General features: G+C 43.5%; 1 protein-coding gene across 1 annotated transcript in view; it reads right to left on the bottom strand.

The window, feature by feature from the left end:
* Positions 1-11,572, bottom strand: part of LOC139424462 (rab GTPase-activating protein 1-like) — a 153,976-nt gene extending 142,404 nt beyond the window's left edge. Inside the window, exon 1 of the mRNA XM_071176371.1 lies at positions 11,409-11,572. The gene's annotated coding sequence lies outside the window, so the exon portion shown is untranslated. The remainder of the gene's footprint in view (positions 1-11,408) is intronic.
* Positions 11,573-12,343: the final 771 nt, after the last annotated feature.

Raw genomic sequence — 12,343 nt, 5'->3', positions numbered from 1 at the left:
TCTTGCAATCAATTTGCAGTGTACAAATGATTTCTAACTATGTCCCCTCTAATTTTTGGCGCACTGAGCAAAATTTGAGCCTTGGAAACTTTAACATTGTGAACATTTTGTGCAACTTACAGTGAAGACTGAGGCTGTAGCCTTACAGTTTGACAGTAGCCAATCTAGGCTATTTGTCCAACACAACCAATGGAGCAAATCCCATAACATTTTCACGTTGAAATATAAATCAAAAGCTATGATATAGTCTACAATAGCCGATACGTGATCCATTTAAGGAAACTAGGCGTATGGTCGCGGGTCACTACTTCACACGAGAGCTATTTGAACGTATTCTGTGTTTTATATCAAAATGCATTTTTTGGCAGAAATGCCTTCTGGATCATGTGAACTTTCATGTGCCTTAATAACAAAATTGTCTGTCATCTGTAAATACGAATAAAATTGTTAAATTACAAGGTTTAGCCACAGAAAAAAACAGCAACCTTCCCGCTAGCCATGATTGGCTGAGATAATGAGTGGACTGGACATGGCGAGAAATGAGTTTGGATTGGTCTGCCATATAGCACCCTTTGTTTACTTGAGCTAGTCAGTATGTGTAGATAATCCTGTATAATACTGCTTTTTATATATTATATATATATAGCGTAGTAGAACTGCAAAAGTGTTGCTCTCCACTTTCTGGAGGACTGAGTTTTGAAATCAGTGGAATTAGAGTATTAAATCAAATCAAATTTTATTTGTCACATACACATGGTTAGCAGATGTTAATGCGAGTGTAGCGAAATGCTTGTGCTTCTAGTTCCGACAATGCAGTAATAACCAACAAGTAATCTAACTAACAATTCCAAAACTACTGTCTTGTACACAGTGTGAGGGGATAAAGAATATGTACATAAGGATATATGAATGAGTGATGGTACAGAGCAGCATAGGCAGATACAGTAGATTGTATCGAGTACAGTATATACATATGAGATGAGTATGTAAACAAAGTGGCATAGTTAAAGTGGCTAGTGATACATGTATTACATAAGGATACAGTCGATGATAGAGTACAGTATATACGTATGCCTATGAGATGAATAATGTAGGGTAAGTAACATTATATAAGGTAGCATTGTTTAAAGTGGCTAGTGATATATTTACATCATTTCCCATCAATTCCCATTATTAAAGTGGCTGGAGTTGAGTCAGTGTTAGTGTGTTGGCAGCAGCCACTCAATGTTAGTGGTGGCTGTTTAACAGTCTGATAGCCTTGAGATAGAAGCTGTTTTTCAGTCTCTCGGTCCCAGCTTTGATGCACCTGTACTGACCTCGCCTTCTGGATGATAGCGGGGTGAACAGGCAGTGGCTCGGGTGGTTGATGTCCTTGATGATCTTTATGGCCTTCCTGTGACATCGGGTGGTGTAGGTGTCCTGGAGGGCAGGTAGTTTGCCCCCGGTGATGCGTTGTGCAGACCTCACTACCCTCTGGAGAGCCTTACGGTTGAGGGCGGAGCAGTTGCCGTACCAGGCGGTGATACAGCCCGCCAGGATGCTCTCGATTGTGCATCTGTAGAAGTTTGTGAGTGCTTTTGGTGACAAGCCAAATTTCTTCAGCCTCCTGAGGTTGAAGAGGCGCTGCTGCGCCTTCTTCACAATGCTGTCTGTGTGAGTGGACCAATTCAGTTTGTCTGTGATGTGTATGCCGAGGAACTTAAAACTTGCTACCCTCTCCACTACTGTTCCATCGATGTGGATAGGGGGGTGTTCCCTCTGCTGTTTCCTGAAGTCCACAATCATCTCCTTAGTTTTGTTGACGTTGAGTGTGAGGTTATTTTCCTGACACCACACTCCGAGGGCCCTCACCTCCTCCCTGTAGGCCGTCTCGTCGTTGTTGGTAATCAAGCCTACCACTGTTGTGTCGTCCGCAAACTTGATGATTGAGTTGGAGGCGTGCGTGGCCACGCAGTCGTGGGTGAACAGGGAGTACAGGAGAGGGCTCAGAACGCACCCTTGTGGGGCCCCAGTGTTGAGGATCAGCGGGGAGGAGATGTTGTTGCCTACCCTCACCACCTGGGGGCGGCCCGTCAGGAAGTCCAGTACCCAGTTGCACAGGGCGGGGTCGAGACCCAGGGTCTCGAGCTTGATGACGAGCTTGGAGGGTACTATGGTGTTGAATGCCGAGCTGTAGTCAATGAACAGCATTCTCACATAGGTATTCCTCTTGTCCAGATGGGTTAGGGCAGTGTGCAGTGTGGTTGAGATTGCATCGTCTGTGGACCTATTTGGGCGGTAAGCAAATTGGAGTGGGTCTAGGGTGTCAGGTAGGGTGGAGGTGATATGGTCCTTGACTAGTCTCTCAAAGCACTTCATGATGATGGAAGTGAGTGCTACGGGGCGGTAGTCGTTTAGCTCAGTTACCTTAGCTTTCTTGGGAACAGGAACAATGGTGGCCCTCTTGAAGCATGTGGGAACAGCAGACTGGTATAGGGATTGATTGAATATGTCCGTAAACACACCGGCCAGCTGGTCTGCGCATGCTCTGAGGGCGCGGCTGGGGATGCCGTCTGGGCCTGCAGCCTTGCGAGGGTTAACACGTTTAAATGTCTTACTCACCTCGGCTGCAGTGAAGGAGAGACCGCAAGTTTTCGTTGCAGGCCGTGTCAGTGGCACTGTATTGTCCTCAAAGCGGGCAAAAAAGTTATTTAGTCTGCCTGGGAGCAGGACATCCTGGTCTGTGACTGGGCTGGATTTCTTCCTGTAGTCCGTGATTGACTGTAGACCCTGCCACATGCCTCTTGTGTCTGAGCCGTTGAATTGAGATTCTACTTTGTCTCTGTACTGACGCTTAGCTTGTTTGATAGCCTTGCGGAGGGAATAGCTGCACTGTTTGTATTCGGTCATGTTACCAGACACCTTGCCCTGATTAAAAGCAGTGGTTCGCGCTTTCAGTTTCACACGAATGCTGCCATCAATCCACGGTTTCTGGTTAGGGAATGTTTTAATCGTTGCTATGGGAACGACATCTTCAACGCACGTTCTAATGAACTCGCACACCGAATCAGCGTATTCGTCAATGTTGTTGTCTGACGCAATACGAAACATGTCCCAGTCCACGTGATGGAAGCAGTCTTGGAGTGTGGAGTCAGCTTGGTCGGACCAGCGTTGGACAGACCTCAGCGTGGGAGCCTCTTGTTTTAGTTTCTGTCTGTAGGCAGGGATCAACAAAATGGAGTCGTGGTCAGCTTTTCCGAAAGGGGGGCGGGGCAGGGCCTTATATGCGTCGCGGAAGTTAGAGTAACAATGATCCAAGGTCTTTCCACCCCTGGTTGCGCAATCGATATGCTGATAAAATTTGGGGAGTCTTGTTTTCAGATTAGCCTTGTTAAAATCCCCAGCTACAATGAATGCAGCCTCCGGATAAATGGTTTCCAGTTTGCAAAGAGTCAAATAAAGTTCATTCAGAGCCAACGATGTGTCTGCTTGGGGGGGGATATATACGGCTGTGATTATAATCGAAGAGAATTCTCTTGGTAGATAATGCGGTCTACATTTGATTGTGAGGAATTCTAAATCAGGTGAACAGAAGGATTTGAGTTCCTGTATGTTTCTTTCATCACACCATGTCACGTTAGTCATAAGGCATACGCCCCCGCCCCTCTTTTTACCTGAAAGATGTTTTTTAGCTAAGGAGATGGAGAAAATACCTCTCCGGATTACATCTTCAAACTAAGTGCAACCATGGCTTCAGTGACAGGGAGAAGCATCCAACCATGATGTATACAGGTAAGATAGTCTAGCAAGCTACATGTTCAGATATTACACATTTCTAATTTTGACAAAGTCATTTTCATTTCAAGTTAAAGTGTACTGTTAGCTAACGTTAGCTGGCTGGCTCGCAAGCTAATGTTACGTGTATGATCTTATTATTTGTTTCTCAGATTCATTTGCTTGGCTAGTTATACCCTAGTGTTAGCTAGCTAACAGTGAACCTGGTTGGTTAACTACCTGCAGATTCACGCAGGGTAGTAACGTCATGAGTTGGGATTATGGTTCATTTACCTAGCTAGCTAGAAGTCTTAGCAAAAGACTCCACTATGCAAGTGTCCATTTTAATAGAATTTCACTGCGACAACTGTTAGCTTGGGTGCTTGACTTCTGTTTTGATCCGAGCATTCTGTCCTCCCTTAAAGATGGGTGGAGCTAAAGCTTGAGGGTGTGAACGATTCTGAATGGGTGTATACAAAGAAGAGCTCTCCAGTAGGTACCAAAACATTCATAGGCTATTTTCTCAAAAGTGAGGTTACAAGTTTATCAACTCCCCACTGTTCATGATATACCAATTAGTAGCTCTGTGTCTCTGCTTTTATTCAATGTAAAAAAAAACACTGAAATTTTGCTACATAAGAACTAATCAAGGAGATCAGTCACATATGCGGTGTTCAATGCAGGCCTACATTGCATGAGACTTAACGTTTTTACATGAAGGGCTTGACATTAATATGTTTTTACTTGGTCCTATTCTGTTAGACAAATTGTTGACTTTAAATTGCAAGAAACCACTCTACTAAATAAAATGTAATATTACCATACAAATGATTAGACAAACTCAGCAAAAAAAGAAAACGTCCTCCCTCTCAACTGCATTTCATTTCAGCAAACTTAATATGTGTAAATATTTGTATGAACATAAGATTCAACAACTGATCCAAACTGAAAAAGTTCCACAGACATGTGACTAACAGAAATTGAATAATGTGTCCCTGAACAAAGGGGGGGGGGGGGGGGGGGGTTAAATCAAAAGTAACCGTCAGTATCTGGTGTGGCAACCAGCTGCATTAAGTACTGCAGTGCATCTCCTCCTCATGGACTGCACCAGATTTGCCAGTTCTTGCTGTGAGATGTTACCCCACTCTTCCACCAAGGCACCTGCAAGTTCCCGGACATTTTTTTGGGGGAAAGACCCTAGCCCTCACCCTCACCCTCCGATCCAACAGGTCCCAGAGACGTGCTCAATGGGATTGAGATCCGGGCTCTTCGCTGGCCATGGCAGAACACTGACATTCCTGTCTTGCAGGAAATCACGCACAGAACGAGCAGTATGGCTGGTGGCATTGTCATGCTGGAGGGTCATGTCAGGATGAGCCTGCGGGAAGGGTACCACATGAGGGAGGAGGATGTCTTCCCTGTAACGCACAGCGTTGAGATTGCCTGCAATGACAACAAGCTCAGTCCGATGATGCTGTGACACACCGCCCCAGACCATGACGGACCCTCCACCTCCAAATTGATCCCGCTCCAGAGTACAGGCCTGGGTGTAACGCTCATTCCTTCGTCAATAAATGTGAATCCGACCATCACCCCTTATGAGACAAAACCGTGACTCGTCAGTAAAGAGCACTTTTTGCTAGTCCTGTCTGGTCCAGCAATGGTGGATTTGTGTTCGTAGGTGAAGTTGTTGCCGGTGATGTCTGGTGAGGACCTGCCGTACAATAGGCCTACAAGCCCTCAGTCCAGCCTCAGCCTATTGCGGACAGACTGAGCACTGATGGAGGGATTGTGAGTTCCTGGTGTAACTCGGGCAGTTGTTATTGCCATCCTGTACCTGTCCAGCAGGTGTGATGTTCAGATGTACCGATCCTGTGCAGGTGTTATTACATGTGGTCTGCCACTGCGAGGACGATCAGCTATCCATGCCGTCTCCCTGTAGAAATGTCTTAGGCGTCTCACAGTACCAATTTTGCAATTTATTGGCCACATCCGCAGCCCTCATGTTCCTTGCAGCCTTCCCAAGGCACATTCACGCAGGTGAGCAGGGACCCGGGGCATCTTTCTTCTGGTGTTTTTCAGAGTCAGTAGAAAGGCCTCTTTCGTGTCCTAAGTTTTCATAACTGTGACCTTAATTGCCTACCGTCTGTAAGTTGTTAGTGTCTTAACGACCGTTCCACAGGTGCATGTTCATTAATTGTTTATGGTTCATTGAACAAAAATGGAAAGCAGTGTTTAAACCCTTTACAATGAAGATCTGTGAAGTTATTTGTATTTTTTACAAATTATCTTTGAAAGACAAGGTCCTGAAAAGGGGACATTTCTTTTTTTGCTGAGTTTAGTAGGCTACCCCTCTGCCTATTGACCTATTTACATATTCAAGCCTGTCTCAAAATACAACACTGTCCCTTTAATTAAGACATAAGCTTTTTACCTGACTGGCTTTTCAAAGACAACTTGAAAATATTGCTTACATGTTTTGTGCTCTTGTAGGAAGCAGTAAATCCCCATTGCTGCCCTATGCTTATCTATAACTGGACTAAAAGAATATCAACAAATTCACACGTGCAGCTCTGAACTGATCTGAAACGCGCATTCACTTGCGGGTCATTGACAATTTGTTGCATTGAAAAGGAAGCTGATATAATGTTGATTCGATCACAGAAGAAACATTGATCAATATATTTCGGCCCACAGCTGAATGTAATTTGGGACCCCTGCTATGGGCTAAATATTGCACAACAAATCTAGAATTTCTCCCTACAGCGTGGGCTATATTTAAGCTGGGTGTGGTGGCGGCAATGAGCACGTCAACAGACCTTACAACATACGACAATACTGATGCAATTTAACTGACCTAACTGGGCGTGTGCATAAGCTACCTTTTACCGTCTGCCTTACAGGAGAAACTGGCAACTTGTACTGCCCAAATAAGACAAACGCTCTGAAACCCGACCCTTTAACCAGTTATCACACCCTAGGCCAATTACACGCACAACAAACTAGGCTATTCATCAGAGGAAAATAAACAGTCCACCCTGTACTTAATACTACAATAAACTATAGTCTAGCTAAACACAATAGTAAAACCTGCACACATTGGCGCGTCCATCGAAAACGACTGAGCTGACCTGTTGAGGTCACTCAAGGCAAGTCTGAATCATTAGGTGGGGCAAAAACTTCACATTTCCTTGCCTTGCATCTCCTTCCAGTTGATGGGCGAACGGCTGCAGTGTCTACAGCCAGGGCCTATGACATCATAGGCTAGCTGCTAGGTTACAGCAAATTTCCTGCCTCTGGGAAATAAGTCTCAGTGTGGTAGGGTACACACAGGCCCGTCACTGATGCATGGCTTGACACAGGCTTTGACTAAGCACGCATCCTCTAGTCCAGTGTTTCCAACTCCGGTCCTCCAGTACATGTTGTGGCCGGACAAACTCACCTGATTCAACTCAATGATTAGTTGACTAATAGAATCAGGTGTGCTTGTCCGAGGCCACAACATGTACCATTGGGGGTTCTGGAGGACTGGAGTTGGGAAACACTGCTCTAATCTAGCACACATTGGTGAGAAACCACAGAATGAAAGACGAACCACCCTTGCTGTCTCTGCCTGGCCGGTTCCCCTCTTTCCACTGGGATTCTCTGCCTCTAACCCTATTACAGGGGCTGAGTCACTGGCTTACTGGGGCTCTTTCATACCGTCCCTGGGAGGGGTGCGTCACTTGAGTGGGTTGAGTCACTGATGTGCCGTGGCTGAGATCTTTGTGGGCTATACTCGGCCTTGTCTCCGGATGGTAAGTTGGTGGTTGAAGAAATCCCTCTAGTGGTGTGGGGGCTGTGCTTTGGCAAAGTGGGTGGGGTTAAATCCTTCCTGTTTGGCCCTGTCCGGGGGTGTCCTCGGATGGGGCCACAGTGTCTCCTGACCCCTCCTGTCTCAGCCTCCAGTATTTATGCTGCAGTAGTTTATGTGTCTGGGGGCTAGGGTTAGTTTGTTATATCTGGAGTACTTCTCCTGTCCTATTCGGTGTCCTGTGTGAATTTAAGTGTGCTCTCTCTAATTCTCTCTTTCTCTCTTTCTTTCTCTCTCTCTGAGGTCCTGAGCCCTAGGACCATGCCTCAGGACTACCTGACATGATGACTCCTTGCTGACCCCAGTCCACCTGGCCGTGCTGCTGCTCCAGTTTCAACTGTTCTGCCTTATTATTGGACCATGCTGGTCATTTATGAACATTTAAACATCTTGGCCATGTTCTGTTATAATCTCCACCCGGCACAGCCAGAAGAGGACTGGCCACCCCACATAGCCTGGTTCCTCTCTAGGTTTATTCCTAGGTTTTGGCCTTTCTAGGGAGTTTTTCCTAGTCACCGTGCTTCTACACCTGCATTGCTTGCTGTTTGGGGTATTAGGCTGGGTTTCTGTACAGCACTTTGAGATATCAGCTGATGTACGAAGGGCTATATAAATAAATTTGATTCGATTTTGATTTGAAAGGGTAAATAAACATTTGTGCCCTGCATGTAGCTTTCTTCTCTAAGCAATTCTGAAAATATTGTTCTTCCAATGAATACCGAACACTACTTCTACTAAGCTAGAAGCCCATGTACTAATTTGTTTATTTAACTAGGCAAGTCAGTTAAGAACAAATTCTTATTTAACAATGTATGACAGTCTACCCTGGTCAAACCCTCCCCTAACCTGGATGACACTGGGCCATTTGTGCACCGCCAGATCATGGCCAGTTGTGATACAGCCCGGGATCCAACCAGGGTCTGTAGTGACACCTCTTGCACTGAGATGCAGTGCCTTAGAACGCTGCGCCGCTCATAAACAGCATAATACTAGGGTGACATATTTTGCTTAAGTTTTAGGCGAGGTTACATCATGTTGAGACGCCCCAACTAATTGGTCTGTTCAGCTGGTTTGCACAACAATGTTCAGTCTGTCTGCTCATGACTCCATACCATATTATACAGTATTCCTTTACCAAAGTTAGGTTATTCAAGAAAAAACCTTGAGTTGTATGTCTATCTCAATGTGTATGTGTGTGTCTCACACACACACACACACACACACACACACACACACACACACACACACTGCAAATGTGGACATAAAATGCAAATAGGGCTGAGCAATTTTACATTTTATGTTTTTGAATAAAACAGTTCTAAATTAGCTTTATAAGTAGTGCATGACCTCAGGGTGGCAACATACATTCTAAGTGATTTCAATGGGTCTTTCTCCATTCTGATTGTTTTATACTGTTCAATCCGATTTCCACAACAAAAAAAATCTGCATTTCCATCAATTTCCTGCACTCATCGCAACAAGGTTGTCAAACATTTATTTGCATCTGACCATGTAGACAAAGTGAACGGCAAATGCCTGTGACTGATCAATCAACAACTGCTATCCTTGAGTGACAGCGGGTGAGGGAAGCAGAACGCAAGAGGAAGGGGGAGAGAGACGACTCAAATAGCAAAACAGAGTAAACATGTATTTTTTTTTACGGACGTTACATGCATAGGAGTGGCGTATCACATTTAACAAACATTGAAATACTGGTGTAGAAGAAAAGGTAATGTAAAACCCAAACCAGCCTGTGCATTAATAGTAAATTAGTAAAAAGTCAAATATGCCGCCCTGTCCCAAATGCAAACATCAGGTGCTTTATTAGGAAAAGGGAGACCTAGTCCGTTTCACAACTGAATGCGTTCAACCCGAAACGAGTCCTCCGCATTAAACCCAACCGCTCTGAATCCGTGTGGATCCATTACGCCTCGATCATACAGAGTGTAATTGCATTTTGGTACACTAGAAGTACATTAATTTCCAATGGAACGCTGCGTTTTCCTTGCAGCATTGCGTTGCGAGGCAGTGCGTTCTGTGTGGTGCATAAGTTGGCTTTATCTAAAGTATGCATAAAACTGTATGCATAGACGTCTTGACAGAAATGGTAGCAGAAAGTGAATGTTATACTTTTGTTGCACACATATCCAGATGATGCTGCGTACCATTTTGCGCAATTACTATCGGTGTGATCAAGGTGTTAGTGCGAAGCAACAGTACAGTAGCTGCGCTGCACTTCACTACAGTAAACAACTCCACTACCGTATCTGTTCCTCTGATAAAACGTCATTGTAAAACTTCACCAGATTGTGAAATAAGGTTGTTTGCACTACCCGAGTCAGGGTGCTGAGGTAAGCTGGGTTTCTCAACTCCACGAGATGGACATCTCTATGGATTTGGGTTGCTAGTACTGTGGGATGAGCGTACCTCCGACTACATCAAGTCGCTGTCAGTCGATACGAGGAAACAGTTGTTGGTTTTATTTGACTAAAGTTTTATTTAAAAGTATGAATTTCAGCAAACAAAGAAAGGCACGCAGCTAGAGGACAAACATAGGTACACAGCCAGGGTTTAAGAACTTACATTTATTAACTGACTGCGACTCAATAGTCAAGAGGTTCATTCTGCCCACAGTCGCATCTGTTCAACTCCATTGATGATGTACATTGTGTTCTCATAAATGTCAACTTAATTACATTCCCAAACAGACCTTTTTTTGCAGGTATAGTGCATTTAGACAATCGAGCCAGATACCATCAATGTATAGAAATGGATCCTGCAAGTGAATTATATTAACTAATTATAGATGGGTGCGGCCACAATCCACATTTTTTAGCATTTTTAGTCCTTTTTTTTTGTCAACATTCGGTGTCCAGTTTGTTCATTTCACACTATCCCTAACAGTCCAGGATCAATTTCCCACCAACTTATGAGCCGATACTATCAGACCTCGAATCAGTGATATGGAAACTGCAAGCCTCACCAGTGTCACGTGAATGGATAATAAGGTCCAACTGAGGTGAAGTAACTGAAAAGCAAGTTACTGGTTAGCTAGCTAGTTAAGTTAATCAATCAATCAAATGGTTCTGTGCTGGTCAGGTTCTGCTCTTTCACCACCTCTACAATCCCCTCAAACAGTGTTTACATAAACTATGCACAAGCTAACTACTGTTACAACATACGAAATGTATTATTTGTAGTTAATAGTTAACTAGTTATAGTAGCAGAGTTTACTCAACGTATCTAAAATAGAGCTACCTAGTTAAGTTACCTCGATTACAATGGTAGTTAAGAAAAACGGTAACATACTCTACCAATTACAAAGGAAGGAAAATAACGTTAATTAGCTAGCGAGCCTCTAAAAGCTGGCAGGTACTTCATAGTAGAGAAGAATGTGACAAAATGGTAAGCTAACGTAGCTAGCGAGCGAGGTTAACGTCCAAATTATGTATTTGGGCGAACATCAATTATTTAACACCGTTAAACTATCATAAACGAGACTGTAAAACCAGAAATGTCACAACATAACTATGTCACAGCACACATACTGGGCAACAGGAAGTGCCTAAAAGGCCATCTGTAATAGCCATGCTAGTGTGGCTAACACTAGCTAACCTGTTAGCTATGAATCAAAACAGTTCACCCACACCAGATAGAAAGTGGTGCAAGCTCACGCAAGAAATTGTCAGAACAAAGTCGCATAATAACCTACAAATGTTAGAAATAATATCAAATTGTCCTTTTCGTCACACGCAATTGTCGAAGCTGAATGTCTTCAGAAGGTAAATAGCCAATAACTTACTTGTTTAGAGTAAACACCTCCGGATAAATAGCAAACGTTAACTGTCAAGTTGCAGCAGCCGCGCACACTCACGGCTCCTCGGCGAACCCCACTGGTCCGTGCGCGTTCACGGCGCAGTCACCCTGGTTCTATAAGAGAGGAAGAGGTAAAGAGAGAGGTCCAACTCGACGAAATATGTGTCTCCCTCCAGCAGGTGGCGTGTTATCGCCCACCAAGCAAGTCTATTTTCTATGGAGGTCAATGAGTCTCGAATTTGGTCCCCAAGAAATTGCATGGCTTATTTCCTACATCAGGTTTATTGGTTTGAATAGCTTAGGTTGTTACGATTTTTTTTTACATATTTTTTTTAATATATATATTTGTGTTATAACATTTCAAATTACAATACGATGCAAACATATGTATTTTTTTTCTGAAGAAACATAAAATAGCATTACAAGTAAATTACTGATATAAGTAGGACACCTGACATCCCCTTAGAACACGTGACATTCCTTAACTTTGAGGGGAACATGTATTTATATTGATTTATATTGTATTTATATTTATATTGGATTGATGATGCTATTTATTGGCCATTGAAAGGTTTTGTAGCCACCGGTCGGCCAATTCTACAGTATTTCAATTAAATATTTAAAGGACAAAATTGCATGTATTTAAGTAAGTGGGGACAGTAACATTAGTAATCTCAAATGTTTCTTGTTTTATTTGTATATTTAGCTCACATAATATAATTTAAAGTATGCATTAAGGTGTCTGTAATAGAATAAACGTGGCAATATCAAATGTAGACGTTAATAAATTCCTTTCTATAGCTTCCAAAATATTTTTATTAACGGTGGGGGAGTGCCAAGATGGAGGCACGGTGACTTCGAAACAACGCCCCCTATCTGTCATCTCCAGTGTATATTTAAATCAATGCTTGCTTTTATTGC

The sequence above is a fragment of the Oncorhynchus clarkii genome, chromosome 1 (assembly GCF_045791955.1).
Source record: "Oncorhynchus clarkii lewisi isolate Uvic-CL-2024 chromosome 1, UVic_Ocla_1.0, whole genome shotgun sequence".
NCBI classification, from domain to species: Eukaryota; Metazoa; Chordata; class Actinopteri; order Salmoniformes; family Salmonidae; genus Oncorhynchus; species Oncorhynchus clarkii.
This window is presented reverse-complemented; position numbering and strand designations above follow the sequence as displayed.